The sequence below is a fragment of the Accipiter gentilis genome, unplaced genomic scaffold, assembly GCF_929443795.1.
Source record: "Accipiter gentilis unplaced genomic scaffold, bAccGen1.1, whole genome shotgun sequence".
Classification (NCBI taxonomy): Eukaryota; Metazoa; Chordata; class Aves; order Accipitriformes; family Accipitridae; genus Astur; species Astur gentilis.
In genome coordinates this window covers 765,071-784,787 of record NW_026060975.1, presented here as the reverse complement: position 1 = coordinate 784,787, position 19,717 = coordinate 765,071, and positions in this window count along the sequence as shown.

Genomic DNA, 19,717 nt, shown 5'->3' with positions numbered 1-19,717 from the left:
TCAAGTTGAAGGACAGGGAGGGGTCACTCCCCACTTAAGACAGGCTCAACTTGGGGAAGAAACCAAATCCCTGTAATCTGCTACCCATCAAGTCACAACAAGGCTACGAGGAAGCAAAACCCAGCCTGAGAACAGCTTCCCCCCGGGGAGCCCTCCCGCCTTCCCGCCTCAACTCCACTCCCCGTTCTCTCCACCTCCTCCCCCCGCCGGCGCAGGGGAACAGGGGACGGGGACGGGGGCTGGGGTCGGTTCCTCACCCCTTGTCTCTGCCGCTCCTTCCTCCTCAGGGGGAGGAGGACTCCGCGCTCGGCCCCTGCTCCGCCCTGGGCTCCCTCCCTCCCTCCCGCGGGAGACAGCCCTTCCCCAACTTCTCCAGCGTGGGTCCTTCCCGCGGGCTGCAGTTCCTCACAGACTCCTCCAGCGCGGGTCCCTTCCACAGACAGGGTGCAGTCCTTCCGTCACAGACTGCTCCAGCGCGGGAGCCGCGGCCATTTTGGGGGACATCCGCTCCCCCGCTCCCCTCCACGGGCTGGGGGCGGACAGCCTGCCGCCTCCCCGCGGGCTGCGGGGGCATCCCCTCCTCCCCCGCTCCTCCTCCTTCCCTGACCTCGGGATCCGCAGAGGGGTTCCTCTCACGTCCCACTCCCCCGACTCCCTCACGGGGCGTTCCCCTTCGGAAATCTCTTCTCCCAGAGGCGCTACCGCCGTCGCTGAGGGGCTCGGCCTGGGCCAGAGGCGGGGCCGGCTCCGAGCCGGGGGAGCTTCGAGCAGCTTCTCCCAGGAGCCGGCCCTGGCCCTGGCTTTTGATGTAGAATGTCTTTTGTTGTGGAGATATGTAGTCGTGGTAGAGTTAATCCCCTTATCTAGTAAATTATAGCTGTTGTCTTTCTCTTCCTTATCTAGTAAGTTATATTTGTTATTTTTCCTCGTGATTTTTACGCAACATTTAAGCAAGCCCTGCTTTTCTTGTTTGGTTTTTTTTTTTACACAAAGCATTCGTTTAATTACAATGTGTGTCTTCGCCCTTCCCGATTAGTATGTAAGTAAATTATCATATTGTTGTTTTAACATCATTAGCCGAATTGATTCTATTCTGCTTTGAACAAGGGCTACAACTTTTATCTAAAATACACGGACCAAAGGTCAAGATTAGCAGTAAGACTTTTAGGGGTAATTGTGGAGAATGTCTCTACCCCCATGTGCGATTTCATGAACAAAGTTAACCCGTTCATTACAATCAGAAATCACTCTCCAGCCCATTAACAAACTAAACATTGCACAGGCTCATAGAAGTACACAGGTGACCGTCGTTACATCTGCCTCCATATTAGAGGGATCAGCACTGTAAAAATACCTGCAGTCAGCAAATATTCATGTTGCATTTATGAGCATTTTCATTCCAGTACACACAGTATGAAACAATATTATCCTGGTAGGAAGGCTAGGGAGGTATTCCAGCAAGGAAGACTGCTTTGCTGCTATATTAATACCTTATATTATAGTGCAATAATCCTGTGCTCTACCTAGTCTCAGACTGGTTCGTTGGAGGGGGAGGGGGAAGTGTATGGCTTTAAACAGCTTGCAGTATTGGGTCAAAGTAGGCACAGATGTTGCAGCAAATCCTTGAAACAACATAAACTCACCATTTAACCTTTCAAATGATTGGCCCTCAGTCACACCACTTCATCAATATTCTTATACTAAAACATTCATTGGTTGATTTTACTTAATTCCACTAACTGGAATCTTGACCAAAGTGGGGTTTCTAAGCAACAGAACTAAGGTCCATAATGATCTCTCTTAGTTTCTTAAGACAAAACACTGTAATACTAACAAATCGGTCAAAGTTTCTATGGTTAACTAATTTTAGACAATACTTATTCTTTTGTGATTGTATACAGCACATTCTGCATGCTCCCAAGCTTCTATATGTTCTTATTACTTGTGAGAAACTAGAGACTAGAGTATTGTTTATTAAGATTTATGTTAAGCCCAATATAAAGATTAAATAATTAAAGAAAAGATGGCCATAATTGCTTATATAAGTCTAATCAGATACCGCTTGTACAAGTCAAAGCAAAACTATTTTGTGAGATTGCTAAAGATAAGGATGTATGAATATGAGAATCAGTTATTGCCTTGTTTAAAGAAGTGTCAAACCGCAAGATGTAAGAATACGGGAAATAGCTATTGCTTTGCTTAGAAGTGTTTGTTAAAGGAGCTTATAACACAGTTCTGAGAAATACCACACAGCAAGTTGAAGAAAAAGTCATCTAAAGGTAACTGAGGAAGACTTCAAGCCTTCGGCCTCAACGACCACCAGGAGGCAGAAAAAAGACCCCCTAACAACAACTGGGACATGCGCAGAGTAAAGACCTGAATGCGGAACTGGATGACTGATAAAAGGAGACTGTTAGAACTGTTTGGCGCGGCAGTTGGCGGAACATAGACTCCCCTGCCGCCCAGCGCTGTCTTTGCTCATATTCTACTTGCTACAATTAATAAAATTTTCAATTGGATTATGATCCGTTGTAGTCTCAATTTATAACAATTCTTGGTGCCGTGACTCGGATAAGGAACGGTGGGCTTTGGTCCTCCGGGGAGGCGCGCCCCGCAACAATTCGCGGCCCCGCGACCAACAGCCTACCCCAACCTTACTGACGAACCTAAATTCTAGAATAGTGAGCAAAGGAGAAACCGGTAAAATCCCATAAAAATTCTGTGCACGGGAGTCCGGACGAAGACGCAGGACGCGTAAGTATATTGCGATATTTGGTCGCGGGTTTGCCGTTCGGGCGGGATTGGGTTTTCCTGGACTATAACGAATGAGAGGTTCGATATACTGAACCAAGTGAGTGTGGACCCTTTAGTACTGCGGTTCCCACCTCCCACGAGGGACTGGGCCAGGAATAAGGGGAGTGAGTGAGTGTGTGTGCGGATAGTCCAGAAGATGGGGGCGAAGGGCAGCAAGCCTTCGACTTCCATGGGAAGGGTACCTACTGTACCTAGGAATACCCCTCTGGCATATATCTTAGACAATTGGAGATATTTCCCTGGCACTCTAGGGAAAGATAAACAGAAGATGATAGAATATTGTACTAAGATATGGGGAGGGAAGAAGATTTTTAAAAATGTCTTCTGGCCAGTCTATGGGTCAGACGAAGATTGGGTAAAACAACAATTAAACCTCTGGGTTAATAATAAAAAACCTCTTAACCCAGAGGAGAGTCAATATGCAGAAGTTTGGCTGGAAAGACCAGGAGCTAGACTTTATCCATTGAATGAACTAAAAACTAAACAAAAGAAAAAGAAGGAAGAATTGGACGAAAACCTTCTGACTCCCCCTCCTTACGTTCCTCCTCCTGTTCCCACAGCTCCTCCAGAGGTCCCCAGAGCGCCCACTCCCCCATCAGGGTCGGAACAGGGGTCTCCCCCTCCTCCGAGACGCGTAACTAGAAGTCAAACAGGGGCAACTCAGAGGTATCCCCTAAGGGAAATACCCATGGGGGGACCTCAACCTGTGATCAGATACATTTCCGTACCCCTAAATTCGGCTGACCTGCGAGATTTTAAAAGAACCGAGATGGGAAACTTAATTGAGGACCCACTCGGAGTGGCAGAAAGACTAGATCAATTTTTGGGACCAAGCCTTTATACTTGGGATGAGATGCAATCTATCCTTGGTCAATTATTTACTAGCGAGGAAAGAGATATGATTAGACGAGCAGGAATGAGACTGTGGGATGCTCAACACGTCCAGGGACCCCAAGCAGATATTAAATGGCCACTTCAAAGACCTAATTGGGATAATCAGGATCCGGTGCATAGAAGTCATATGCAGGACCTGAGAACTATAGTAATTCAGGGAATTAGAGAAGCAGTACCCCGTGGCCAGAATATCAATAAAGCATTTAATGAAATCCAAAAGAAAGACGAAAGCCCTACGGAGTGGCTGGAACGATTGAGGAAAGCCCTTCAGCTGTACTCTGGGGTAAACCCAGACGAGCCTTTAGGGCAAGTGCTCCTCAAGACTCAGTTTGTGGCCAAATCATGGGAAGATATCAGAAAGAAGATTGAAAAGTTAGAAGACTGGCAGAATAAAGGATTGGATGAATTATTGAGGGAAGCTCAGAAAGTCTACGTAAGGCGGGAAGAAGAGAGTAGTAAACGACAAGTAAGAATGATGGTAGCAGCGGTCAGAGAGGATCGCAAAGGGCGGACTAATGAACACGTATCGGCTGGAATGAAACAAGGGAATGTAGTAGTAAAGAAGGAACAGAGATGTTGTTTTTATTGTGGAAAGAAGGGACATATAAAGAAGAATTGCAGAGAAAGGATCAAGGATGAAGAAATATTAAAAACGGAATAGGAGAGTCAGGGGCTCTATATCTTAGGGGACCGGAGTCATCACGAGCCCTTGATAAAATTAAAAATAGGTCCCCATAAACAAGAGTTCACCTTTTTAGTAGACACTGGAGCTGAGAAATCAACTATTAAGCAAATACCTGAGGGATGTAAAGTTTCTCCTGAAAAAGTACAAGTAATCGGGGCAAAAGGAGAACCCTTTAAAGTCAGCAAAATCAAAAATGTGGTATTTGAAACTGAAAATAAATTTGGAATGGGTGAACTCTTGCTCGTCCCTGAAGCAGAATTTAATCTACTGGGACGAGATTTAATTGTCGAATTGCAATTAGAAATTAAAGTAAAAAATCAAGAATTAACAGTGTCTACTTATCCTTTGACCGTGGAAGATCAAAAACAAATTAACCCCGATGTCTGGTATTCTCCGGACACAATTAGTAGACTGGAAATCCCACCAATTAAAATCCAAATTTCTGAACCCCACATACCTGTGAGGGTAAAACAATATCCCATATCTCTAGAAGGACGGAGAGGATTAAAACCAGAAATTGATCGATTGGTAACACAAGGCATCTTAGAGCCGTGTATGTCACCCTTTAATACCCCCATTTTGCCTGTAAAGAAACCAAATGGGAAATATCGGCTCGTACATGATTTAAGGGAAATAAACAAAAGAACTATCACCCGGTTTCCTGTAGTAGCAAATCCATATACACTTCTAAGTAAGTTAGGACCACATAACTCCTGGTATAGTGTAGTTGATCTAAAAGATGCCTTTTGGGCCTGTCCACTGGCAGAAGAATGCCGTGATTATTTTGCCTTTGAATGGGAAGATATAGAGACAGGCCGCAGACAGCAATTGAGATGGACCGTGCTCCCCCAGGGGTTTACTGAGTCCCCTAATTTGTTTGGACAGGCCCTGGAAGAACTCTTAAAGGAATACCAGGTACAAAAGGGAAACGTACTTTTGCAATATGTAGATGATCTGCTTATAGCAGGAAATAATCAGGAGGATGTAAGAAAAGAAACCATTCAACTTCTAAATTTTCTTGCCCAAAAAGGACTACGGGTATCACAAGAAAAGTTACAATTTGTGGAAGAAAAAGTGAAATATTTAGGACATTATTTGTTTAACGGCAAGAAGATATTAGATCCAGAGCGCATTAAAGCAATTCTGGAATTACCTATGCCTGTCACTAAGAGACAAATTCGGCAGGCATTAGGGCTATTTGGGTATTGTAGGCAATGGATAGAGAACTATAGTTTTAAAGTTAAATTTTTATATGAACAACTGCCTAAAGACAAAATACCCAAATGGACCCCGCAAGATCGAGAACAGTTTGTCAGTCTCAAAAAAGAACTAAGCCAAGCACCGGTTTTAAGCTTACCAGATTTAAAGCGGCCATTCCATTTATTTGTTAATATATATGAAGGAACGGCATTTGGAGTTTTAACTCAGGAATGGGCTGGACAAAAGAAACCGGTGGCATATTTATCAAAGCTGTTGGACCCTGTAAGCAGGGGTTGGCCAAGTTGTTTACAAATAATTGTTGCTGCAGCCTTATTACTCGAGGAAACAAATCGCATTACTTTTAATGGAGACGTTACCTTATATGCGCCTCATAATATCAGGGGAGTGTTACAACAAAAAGCAGAAAAATGGCTTACAGATAGCCGATTATTAAAGTATGAAGGAATACTTATAGAATCCCCTAAACTATCTTTAAAAACGATTGGAGCAATTAACCCAGCTGAATTTTTGTATCCAGGAGAAAGTAATGAACTATTACACAATTGTTTTCAAACAATTGAACAACAGACACGCATTAGGCCAGACTTAGAAGAAGAAGAACTACAATGTGGAGAAATATTATTTATAGATGGGTCATCACGAATAGTAGAAGGTAAACGATTGTCTGGATATGCCATCATTAAATTGGAAAAAGGAGAATTTAAGACAATAGAATCAGGTCCCCTGAGTGCCAGCTGGTCAGCTCAAGCTTGTGAGTTGTATGCATTATGGAAAGCGTTAGTGTCACTCAAGGGAAAAGATGGAACTATATATACAGATTCACGCTATGCGTTTGGAGTAGTACACACTTTTGGAAAAATATGGGAGGAAAGGGGATTTGTTAACTCACAGGGAAAAGAACTGATACACCCAGAATTAATTCGACGAGTTCTGGGGGCATTAAAAATGCCGAATAAAATAGCAGTTGTACATATGAAGGGACATCAACGGGGTACAAGTTACCAAATCAGAGGAAATAATGCAGCTGATATGGAAGCAAAACGAGTGGCAGGCAATTATAATACGATTTTAACTATACAACAGACATCTATTAGTAAAAATTTGAGTTTTGAGTCTGTAGAAAAAGAAAAATTAAAACAAATGGGAGCTAAAGAACAAGATGGTAAATACATATTGCCAGATGGGAGAGAAGTTTTGCCGAAGGGCATAGCACTCGAGATATTTTCAAAAATACATAGTAAAACACACTGGGGAACCCAGGCATTAGTTGATCATTTTAATCAACTGTTTGCCTGTATAGGTGTATACAACATCGCAAAAACAGTCACAGCAGCCTGCGAGACCTGTCAAAAGGTCAATCGAAACAACATGAGACAAAAACCTCTTGGAGGACGTTCCCCAGCATACAGACCTTTTTCACACATACAAGTGGATTTTACTGAACTACCCAGGAGCGGGCGTCACAAATATTTATTAGTGATGGTGGATCATTTAACACATTATGTTGAAGCTTTTCCTACCTCCAAGGCAACTGCTAACCAAGTTACTAAAGTGTTGCTTGAAAACATTATACCTCGATATGGAGTACCTGAAGTAATTGACTCGGACAGGGGAACACACTTTGTGTCAAAAATTGTTAGAGATCTAACAGGAAACTTAGGAATTAAGTGGGAATACCATACACCATGGCACCCACAGAGTTCGGGAAAAGTTGAAAGGATGAATGGAGAAATCAAAACTATCCTAACTAAATTAATGATAGAAACTAAATTATCATGGATTAAGTGCCTACCCATGGCACTATTAATCCTTAGAACTAGACCCCGAACGGATGTGGGAATATCAGCATTCGAAATGGTGTATGGAATGCCCTATCGGATTGAAAGCCCACAAACAAACATTTTAATTCGGGACCGTGCGATTAATGACTATGTTTTACAATTAGCAGAACATCGTAACAAGCTTTGGGAACGTGGACTGATTGTACAACGACCGCCGTTGGACTTAAAAATTCATAATCTTAAACCTGGGGATTGGGTACTAATTAAAATGTGGAAAGAAGAAACCCTAAGACCCAACTGGGAGGGACCATATCTTGTTTTACTTACCACAGAAACAGCTGTCCGGACTGCTGAGCGTGGATGGACTCATGCCAGTCGCATTAAAGGCCCGGTAACAAAACCCCACTGGAAGGTGGTCAGTGCACCAGGTGACACCAAGATTATATTAAGAAGATAAAGTAATGATATACACTTGGTTTGATTATTTTGAAGCCTTGCCCTTTGGTGTAAAGTGTGTGATTTGTTTTGCAATTGCTTTAATAGGATCTTTAGTGGTGTATTATTTGTGGAAACATACTAAGTGTGGTCGTAAAAATTGTTAAATATTCATGCAACCTAATATAGAATATAGGGATTTTATGGGAATAAGAAACAACTATATACAAAACTTACAATTAAGGTGTAACGACCAACAGTGTGATTGTTATCCATTTGTATGTTTTAAATGCAAGGTATGCCAGGACAAATGGTGGGTGCATTGCCATGAAGGATACCCTCCAAACGGAGTCTGCGAGCAATGCTATAAATTTGAAAGATCATTAACTGATTGGAAATTGAAACAATTTGAACAAAGACGAGAAATAGTAAAGGGATCCCTCCAATGGTGGGATATCTTTACTAAAGGAATACATCCTCAATATTATTGTTACCACCCAAATCAACCAGTCCCCTTTGTAACTGAGATCGTAACTGTCCAGTGTCGGAGGGAAGTAGTAACCGTACCTTGCCTGACCCCATTAATTAAAGCTGCAAAGTGGGAGGCCTATGTACACAGGCAGAAAACCCGAAACAGCTATTCTCCTGAAGAATTCCCTTGCTGCCGAGAAGATGGTACACCCCGTGGCTCGAAGCAACCGAGTCGACGGGCGAGGCAGAAGAGAAACCAACTGTGGAGAAATGAATCAGAAAAATGGGATGCAAAGGCAATCATGGCTGAACTTCCCCAGGACTGGTAAGAGTTTACTAAAATTAATTAAAAAATTAACGAACACCCTTTTTCCTGGTATACCGTTAATTGTGTTATTGATAATACCCCAGGCAGAAGGGGGAAACCCACATGAACCATTTAAATGGGAACTAATATCTTGGGAAGGAACGAAAACAATAGCCACTTTTAGCAACCCAGGGCCACCTGAATTTGTAGTGAAACTTTGTGATTTAGTACCGATACCTTGTGAAAAAGGACCTCCATTTTATATATGCCCGGCCTCTGGACAGCCTTATTGTAATTATCCCGGACACTATTATTGTGGTTATTGGGGATGTGAGACAATAGCCTCGGGCTGGACAGTAAAGACTCCTGATAAATATATAAGAGCAACCTGGACTCCTAACGGATGTGTACCCGAAGATACAGGTGTAGATCTTGCAGGTCTGCGCGATGTGGATTATGTAGCTCCACGGAAAAAGGTCTGTACCCACATCAAATTTCAAGTATTGCATTTCCTAGAAGATGTGTGGTTAGTAGGACGAACATGGGGAATACGTGTCTATGGAGGGATTCCTAAAGATTGGGGAGGACACTTTCTCATAAGAAAAATTAAAATGCCACATGATTCACTCCCTGTTGGGCCGAATAAAATATTGAATCCACCCACCTTCCCTAAGACAACCACTCGTCCATACTACACGGTGACTGAGTCCTCTTTGGTTAGGAATTCAGGAGTATCAAAATTTAAAGACCCCTTATGGGATTTAATACAAGCCTCTTATCGTACCCTTAATGAAAGCAAACCAAATTTAACTGAGGACTGCTGGTTATGTTACAATGTTAGACCACCATATTTTGAGACAATCGGAATAACAGATAGGATTCAATGGTCTAGTGGTACAAACCCACAAGAATGCCCATGGGATGACCAGAAGAACCATACGCAAGGAATTACTATTCAATTGGTAACAGGTCAAGGAGAATGTATAGGTACAGTGCCCGAAAGATATCAGCCTTTGTGTAATCAAACAATCACTAATGCTAACATAAAGGAACATAAGAACCGAGCTAACAAATGGGCTATCCCAACACCGGGAGCTAAATGGGTTTGCTCAGACATCGGAATAACGCCTTGCATATCCCTAAATGTGTTTAATCAATCTCAGTTTTGTGTACAGGTAATTATTGTTCCTCGTCTAATATATCACACCTCTGAAGAGGTGTTACACCATTTTGAAGGAGATCTGAACAGACAAAAACGAGAACCAATTACAGCGATAACCCTGGCTACGCTGTTGATAGCAGGCGGAGTTGGGGCAAGCACAGGTATAGCCTCTTTGGTAAAAAGTCAAGAATTGCAAGGTCTACAACAGGTCGTAAATGAAGATTTAGAAAGAATAGAACAATCTATTGAACGTTTAGCCACTTCAGTAAAATCTTTATCAGAAGTAGTGCTGCAAAACAGAAGAGGACTAGACTTGTTGTTATTAGAAAAAGGGGGATTGTGTGTAGCCCTCAACGAAGAATGCTGTTCCTTTGCTGATCATACGGGAGTAGTTTTGGACGCAATGGCTGAACTTCGGAAAAGATTGGAACAACGCAGAAAGAATTTTGAAACAGGTAGACCATGGTATGAAAACTGGTTTAATGTTTCACCTTGGCAAACCACTTTGTTGTCTACTTTAGCAGGACCGCTTATTATGTTAATCTTAGGACTTTTATTTGGGCCTTGTATATTACGCTATATTTTGCATTTTATTAAGAAACGGCTTGATATGACCAAACTGCTTATTTTAACCACGAAGTTGGAGAAAGAAAATGAGAAGGTATTTATCAATGAAGATGAAGATTATTGTGAGTGTACTATGCCACGAGAATGTTATGAGTGTAACTGTGAAATATTACCTTGTGAATGTTATGATAAATGTTGGGGTTGTGGGAAAAGGTTGGCTTATAGTGTCGAAAATGAAAGTAGCGTCTAATAAACAATAATAGGATAAAAAGAAAAAGGGGGGATTGTGAGAAACTAGAGACTAGAATATTGTTTATTAAGATTTATGTTAAGCCCAATATAAAGATTAAATAATTAAAGAAAAGATGGCCATAATTGCTTATATAAGTCTAATCAGATACCGCTTGTACAAGTCAAAGCAAAACTATTTTGTGAGATTGCTAAAGATAAGGATGTATGAATATGAGAATCAGTTATTGCCTTGTTTAAAGAAGTGTCAAACCGCAAGATGTAAGAATACGGGAAATAGCTATTGCTTTGCTTAGAAGTGTTTGTTAAAGGAGCTTATAACACAGTTCTGAGAAATACCACACAGCAAGTTGAAGAAAAAGTCATCTAAAGGTAACTGAGGAAGACTTCAAGCCTTCGGCCTCAACGACCACCAGGAGGCAGAAAAAAGACCCCCTAACAACAACTGGGACATGCGCAGAGTAAAGACCTGAATGCGGAACTGGATGACTGATAAAAGGAGACTGTTAGAACTGTTTGGCGCGGCAGTTGGCGGAACATAGACTCCCCTGCCGCCCAGCGCTGTCTTTGCTCATATTCTACTTGCTACAATTAATAAAATTTTCAATTGGATTATGATCCGTTGTAGTCTCAATTTATAACATTACTTATTATCTAAATTCTAAATGTTCCTACTAGATGATTTTGGCCAATTCCTTCGGCCTTGGTACCGGGTTATACAGAGGGTTTCACAGCAGCTGTCAGTTGTTAATTAAATGTGCAAAATACAATAGAGATACTTTTGCTAAACTACTTACCATTTTATATTCTTATTAAACATGAGCTATTCTAACTACTACCAAATCAATAATAAATCAAAGCTACTAACTAGTCAATAACAAATAACATAATCATAATCAATAACCAATCAGTAACAAAGAGGCTTCTCTCAGCAGAGGTGCAGCAAGCCTTCATCTTACTGGATTCCAAAGGAGTCACTGTTATAAATGAATTTAGTCCCAAACAGGATTCCAAACAAAGTTAACAATTTATTAAATGAATAAAGGCAAGCAAACAGCGCTGGGCACGCGGGGAGCTTCTGCTCTACCACAACGCGCGCCGTGAAAAACAAGACAGCTTCTTTTATAGTCTAACGTCCATTACATATTCATACTAGGCGTGTTCTTCTCCATCTCCTGGTTGTGTGGGTGCTTAGAAACTTGTCTCTGACCAGGCAGCAGACATGCTGTGTGACAGCCAACACCTTGCACAGCACCAGCTGCGGTCACCAGAACCCAAACAAGTTCACAACAGACACCTCCCCCTCAGCAGATGCATACCACAAATGGCCCATCGTGATCCCCAGCACTGCAATCCCTGAGGCCCAGCACACATCCAAATGCCTCAGTTCTCCTCCAGGATAGTTAACAACAAAACCGGTTTTGGCTTGGCAAAAAGAGAAGGAACTATGTACATATTGATATAGGGAACGAACTGCTAATTGCTCAATGATTGTCTCTCTATAACTTTACATGTGAGACAAAGACTGGTGTTTGTAAGAAGGAACCATGAACAATCACAAAATCTTGTCGAGAAGGCACAAGTAGAGGCCTTGCTTGAATAGATAGGGCTGGCAAAGATACGAACTCCTGCCTTTGTTCTCGTAACCATATGATTCTTGTAACACTGCTTACCAAGGACTGGTGTCTGTCAGGGATTAAGTTTGTCAGGGACCGGTACTTGGTACTCGTCAAGGACGGATGCGTTAACCAAGGAAGCGATAACAAGAACTGAAATATAGGTCTAAGATAAGATGTATGAGAAGCAACCATAAAACTGTTATAATTGCCTAGTAAGAAGAGAGCATGCGTAGATGACTAAAGTTCATCTAAAGGACAGAAGAGGAAGAGGAAGATAGAACCCCTGAAGAAGTAAACGACTACCAAAGAAAAATCTGAGCATGCGCAATGATGACATATACATTTTAGAATTGCTGACATGAGCCTTTTTAATTACTCCACCTCACTTATGCATATGTATGTTTTTGTATTGAATAACCTTATGAATATGTATATTTACATTGTACAAATTTCTGGTAAATTGTGCAACGGTGTGCACAATAGGTGGAGCGATCCCCCGTGCAACCAGCGCTGTCAATAAAGAATACCTACTTAATAGTCAATCAAACTATTGAGTTAATTTCTTTGAATCAATCTCATCTGTCTCCTCCCGGCCTGCGGTTATACAAGGGTCGACAAAATGGTTAAAGATTACATAGACAGTGAGGGTCACATTTTTTATGCGGCCCTAGCATTGTTTGTATTAGCACGAATCAGATGAACATATTTCACAGTAACAAAAGAGGATGGACTTGAGAGAGAAGCCATGGACTTGAGGAGGGATTTTCTTTAGAGGAGGTCTTGTGAAATAAGAGATCCTTTGTCTGTACAAGGCATGCCTTGCTAACGACTGGGCCCCTGAAGGAGAACGAAAAGACTGAGAAGAAGGGAACGTCCTACCCCAGTGTTATATTTGAATTGAGACAAATTGAGTTCAAATTGTATTCACTATATATTTATTAAGGTAGGAAAACAAAGCAGCGCGCTGGGCGGTTGGGGAGTCGCAGCTCCACCAAGGCTCGCAAAATTAGGCAAGCCAAGCAGTCTCTTTTATTTTCACCGAGGTCAGTCTCCATCTTCGGTACACCCCTTGCCTTCTTCCGTAATCGTGACTTCCTCAGGATTTATGCTCGCTTTTCACAAGGTATATCGAAAGCTTACATATTTTACATAAATTTAAACAAGGATAAAGGTTGTCATGATATCACAATACTGCAGCCCAACATCAGCATTTTTTTTAAACAACTGCTAGACTGTAAGGTTCCGTTCTCATGGCAGTAAATAACATTGTAGGTAAGTTTTTCTTGTCAAAACAGGATGTTCTCACATCTGGTGTAACAAGTTCGTTTCCCTTGCTTAACTTCTTTGATCAGCAAATTACCTATAATTATTTATTACATGGCCACGGTGAATACGTTTTTGGATAGGCTCAGATGAGCATGGTGAGTTTATGTTGTTTCAAGGATTTGCTGCAACATCTGTGCCTACTTTGACCCAATACTGCAAGCTGTTTAAAGCCATACACTTCCCCCTCCCCCTCCAACGAACCAGTCTGAGACTAGGTAGAGCACAGGATTATTGCACTATAATATAAGGTATTAATATAGCAGCAAAGCAGTCTTCCTTGCTGGAATACCTCCCTAGCCTTCCTACCAGGATAATATTGTTTCATACTGTGTGTACTGGAATGAAAATGCTCATAAATGCAACATGAATATTTCCTGACTGCAGGTATTTTTACAGTGCTGATCCCTCTAATATGGAGGCAGATGTAACGACGGTCACCTGTGTACTTCTATGAGCCTGTGCAATGTTTAGTTTGTTAATGGGCTGGAGAGTGATTTCTGATTGTAATGAACGGGTTAACTTTGTTCATGAAATCGCACATGGGGGTAGAGACATTCTCCACAATTACCCCTAAAAGTCTTACTGCTAATCTTGACCTTTGGTCCGTGTATTTTAGATAAAAGTTGTAGCCCTTGTTCAAAGCAGAATAGAATCAATTCGGCTAATGATGTTAAAACAACAATATGATAATTTACTTACATACTAATCGGGAAGGGCGAAGACACACATTGTAATTAAACGAATGCTTTGTGTAAAAAAAAAAACCAAACAAGAAAAGCAGGGCTTGCTTAAATGTTGCGTAAAAATCACGAGGAAAAATAACAAATATAACTTACTAGATAAGGAAGAGAAAGACAACAGCTATAATTTACTAGATAAGGGGATTAACTCTACCACGACTACATATCTCCACAACAAAAGACATTCTACATCAAAAGCCAGGGCCAGGGCCGGCTCCTGGGAGAAGCTGCTCGAAGCTCCCCCGGCTCGGAGCCGGCCCCGCCTCTGGCCCAGGCCGAGCCCCTCAGCGACGGCGGTAGCGCCTCTGGGAGAAGAGATTTCCGAAGGGGAACGCCCCGTGAGGGAGTCGGGGGAGTGGGACGTGAGAGGAACCCCTCTGCGGATCCCGAGGTCAGGGAAGGAGGAGGAGCGGGGGAGGAGGGGATGCCCCCGCAGCCCGCGGGGAGGCGGCAGGCTGTCCGCCCCCAGCCCGTGGAGGGGAGCGGGGGAGCGGATGTCCCCCAAAATGGCCGCGGCTCCCGCGCTGGAGCAGGCTGTGACGGAAGGACTGCACCCTGTCTGTGGAAGGGACCCGCGCTGGAGGAGTCTGTGAGGAACTGCAGCCCGCGGGAAGGACCCACGCTGGAGAAGTTGGGGAAGGGCTGTCTCCCGCGGGAGGGAGAGAGGGAGGGAGGGAGCCCAGGGCGGAGCAGGGGCCGAGCGCGGAGTCCTCCTCCCCCTGAGGAGGAAGGAGCGGCAGAGACAAGGGGTGAGGAACCGACCCCAGCCCCCGTCCCCGTCCCCTGTTCCCCTGAGCCGGCGGGGGGAGGAGGTGGAGAGAACGGGGAGTGGAGTTGAGGCGGGAAGGCGGGAGGGCTCCCCGGGGGGAAGCTGTTCTCAGGCTGGGTTTTGCTTCCTCGTAGCCTTGTTGTGACTTGATGGGTAGCAGATTACAGGGATTTGGTTTCTTCCCCAGGTTGAGCCTGTCTTAAGTGGGGAGTGACCCCTCCCTGTCCTTCAACTTGATGAGCTGTAAGGCAGGTATTCTGTTCTTGAGCGGTGGGGGGGGAGGAGATCTGACTGAAGGGTGCTAATTGTACTTTGTCAGTGGAGCTAGACTTGCAGATGAGGATGGGTTCTCTGAATGACATGCAAGAGGCGCCTGGCGACTCTTGGAAAGAAATGTACAAAGACCATCCCTAGAAATATTTTGGCATTTGAACGTCTGCTGGGAAAAGTTGAAATTTCAGCAGAAAAGAAGTATGTTTTTTGGATGCGAGTCCTTCAGTGATCTCTCAAGTCTGTAATTTAAGCACTGAGAAACTCAACGATTAATATTGTATGGATTTGGTACTTTGTTTTGTGGTTCGTTCTTTGGCTTGAAATACAGCCACGCCACTACATGCTAAGCTCTAAGTTAACGTGGAGAGGATGGTTTTTAGTGAGATGTGAAAACTCCCTGTTCTGTAACCAAATCTTTTTATGGGAAGCATTGTGGTCTTGGGCTTGGAATGAGCTGAAAGGTAGTGCTTATTTCCACTTGGAGCTTTCTTTTGGGTTTTCAGGCTTAATCCCAAACTGGTGGTGATGCAAAGGTGAAAAGTTCAGAGAGCATTTTTGTTTTGCAGACTGCTGAGAGGCTGGACAGTAGGCCTAGCAATGTGTTTTGCTGACTGTCTGGTTTTGCAGGGTCTAAATGACAGAACTGCTTGTGGAACACCGTTATCGGTGGGCTGACCGGCAACCTCAAGGAAAGGCCAAAGCCGAGCATCATCAGTGACCCTAGACCTCCTGAAGAAAGCTCAGCGGATGAACTACCAGCAGTGGACAGTCCTGAGGCATTGGTGAAACCATCTTTCAGGTCTGGCGGATATGAGCTTACTTTGTTTATCCTCGAGAGGATATGCTTTTAAGATTAAGTCTGCAGCGTGGGTTTGGTGGGCGAAATCAGTCCCGAAGGATTCTGCAGTGCTGCGTATCTGTACTTAACAAGAGTGAAAAAAGAGGTCCATGAATAATACTGGCTGGACTTGTCCTTTACTTCTCCGACCTCCTTAGCCTTCCTAAAAGGTGAAGAACTAGACAGATATAAAGTCTGTAAGTAGTCAAAATGGTCAGGAAAGACAGCTCATTCTAGGAAGATGTCTTTGAAGGTTGGCACTGTTTCTTCTGAAAGTGGTTTAGTGATGAAGACTTGCACTTTAGGTCAGATGATGTGCTTTATTGATGCGAGGGAGAGCTAATCCTTTTCCTGTTGATGTGATGTCTTGAGAACTGTCTAGCGTTAAAATTTGTTTTGCCAAGGAGAAGGATTCTGGCCAGGGGCTTGCAAGCAAGCAGTCGCTGCTGTTGTAAAGTGCGTGACAGATCCTACCTCTTATTTAATCATGTGGACGTGCAGTTGTCCGATGTTTCTTGGAGGCATGTCTTCTGAAAATGATTTTCTCAAAGTGAGGTAAACTGGAGAAGCCGAGTGATCTTTGACCAAAATGTGAAAATCGGCGTGCCCAGCAAAAGCGGAGTGAGTGGCAGAATTTATTTTTTCCAAGTGTTTTTCGAGCCTTTTTTTGGTCGCTGTTGAAAACCTATGCTCTACTTTTATAGTAAACACACATGTGTGCAAGCATGAAATGGTTTTTGCTTTGGATAAATTTCTCTTGACTACAGTGATTTTGATTATACCTCAGTCTGTCAAACTGATTTCAGTCTTCGTCTAAGTGTGATTTTGAAGGCGCTGAAGTTCAAGTCGTTGTATTAGGTGGTAATTTCAGATACCTTGTTTATACTGCTTGACATTTAAAAACACGTTACCACAAAGTGAGTTTGTCAGTCTATATAAATGAATCCTGTAATTCCCTGGGGCGTTTTCATCCTTTAATATTTCCATTGAAATGATTCAGGACAAGTGTTTCAGAACCTTTGATGGTTTTATGGTTTTCTGGTGAGGCGTGGTATTGAATGGCTTTTAAACACTTTGTGTCTCTGGTATTTAAAATGTGTAATTTCAAGAGCTCTAACTCTTTTTCAGCTTTCACTTCTCATACCAGATTCTGGGTACCTGCAATCCTTAGGTTGCTGTCGTCACGATAATTTCAACCTTTTTATATGGCAAAATAATGTCGGAGCGTTTCAAGTGGCATGATTTGATCATGTGAGTAAGGGTGACTCTTGGAAGCAGTGAGCTTGTACATAGCATGAAGGGTTGGAAAATGTAATGAAGCAAAATAGTTTTGCTCATGCCGTTTAAATGTCTTTATAAACATTACCGAACCTTTGTATTTCACCGGTAGAGGAATTACTGTACAGTGTGGCATTTTTGGAGGCTTTTATAGATGGGAATCCAAACAAATTGTTGTTACAAAGTAGATTTTAATTGTCTAGTTTCATAAAGAAAGGAAGCCCCGTGTGCGCTTGAGCTGTGCAGGGGAGTGGAAGAGAAGAGGGTATGTTGCAATCACTGTCTAAAGACACGAGAAAATAAAAACACCGTGGTGTTTTTACTGAGTTTGGGATCTTGTTGGTATTATGGTGCAAACTGGGGCTTAGGAGGCAGTAGCATCTTTTGTATGATGGGCTGCATGTTTGATTCCTCAAGGTCTTCTGTGGGTGGTGCAAGTGCTTCCGTGACAGAGTTTGCCTGGTGTGTCTGAGGGTAAGTGATTGCCTGGCAAGCATGGGCTTTCCTTGTTTCTTGTTTACTAGACGCTAGTGGAAGATCTTGCTACCCTGTTGCCTTTTGGGTACTGAAATGTGCTTTCCAAGTTGTCCAGTTCAGCATGTCTTAATTGGGAATCTGTTGGCTGAATCTCAGGGGGTGCGTGGGGCCACGTTGGGCTTGCATGAACTGATTTTACAGAGAGAAAAACCAGGCCTTGCTTTTGAAGAATGTGACTGCTACGAACTGTAAAATGCAGCGACTCCCTTACTAGTTCTGATTGACTGCTGTTGGAGCAGTGTATGGCAAAACTATCCCTTCCATGCACAGCTAGAGAGAGAATGCCTGTCCAGTGTCAAAGGAGTGACGCTTGCTTGTGATTGCATCTCTTTTTATGTGAATACATATAAGCAGCATGAAATCCCAGCTGCCACCTCTTGTATTAGATCTTGTTTTCTACTGTGTGGGACTTATTGTTCTGTAGCTTGGAAAATTCGGAGGAGATCTATGTGTGCTTTTGTTCCGCTTCCAGATCTGAGCTTGAAACGCATTTAAACATGGAAGGAGGAATGTGACTACTTCAATCATTTCGGTTGTACTTTTCCTGCGGTAATAATCCGTCTTTAAGATGTAAAGCAAAACCCAAATGAAACCAACCCCCTCTCTATACCTCTCTCTATATTGCAGTGAGCAAGCAGTTGTAAGTAATTTTGTGTCTTGACTAGTTCTACTACTCCAGTGCTTAAAATGTAGATTTAAAATCCATTCTCCCTGGCATTTAGTCTGTTTGCCTAATAAAGATAGGGGAGGCCCCAACTTGAATTGCATTTGAAAATACAGTGGAATATGGAGAATGGTGGATTATCCCCTTTTGACAAGGGAAAAAAAGTATCATGAGACACATAGAAGTGATTAGCTTCTTGGCCCACACTTTATGCAACAAACCCGATATATCCACTGTCTTTCTTTGCACCAATATGCAAGTTCACAATTACAGGGGCTGTGATTCCTTTGTTTTTGAATAGCTGTGCGTGGATCAGCATCCGTGTACGTACAGTCGTTGGCAGTGGCTGTGGGCTGATGCCAGTGTGGAATATTAGGTGGTGGGCGTACAGCCTTGGGAGGGCTGCGTGATCTGGCTGTTGGCTGGAGATGTCAGCGGTTGCTGACACTGAAGCCTGTAACTCGGAAACTCTCTTCCCGGATCTGCTTTTTGATCTGCTTGGTCCCTCTAAAGAGTAGTGGTGCTATTGGTCTTGGTAAGAATTAACGGTGGTAATTACTGAGCTCTTTGGGAGACTGTGTAGTAACTTTACAGGCTGCTTTAGCTTCCGTGTGCTGCTGCCTGGCAGCGCTACCCAAGCAGGCATTTTGATAATGCTGGGCTGGCACCCAGCAGGGGGAGCAGAGAAACGGGAGACAGTTTGGGTGCTGTTCTCCCAGTACCACCTAGAAGTTTGTGGAAGTGCTTTCTATTGGAGGATAGGAGAGAAACTGCTGCGTTTGTCCCCAGACTGCTGCCTGGAGTGAACCAAGTCACCAGGGTGGCACTGTTTCAGCGGAAAACTCGACGTGTCCAAGATGTCATCATTTCTGCTAGACTTGTTTGGTTTTGATGTACGGGAGAGACGGGTTGTTCTTTTGAGTCCGAAGACCTGGGGCACTGGATTGGGGTGTATGACTGTGGTGGTGCTTATGGGATGTAATGGCTGTGCTGGCTCTTGTGGCAGGAGAGATCCCATGGTACAAGGTGACGGTGACATCCAGGGAGGAGTGGAGATGCTCGTCTGAGACAAAATGTTCAGTGCAAC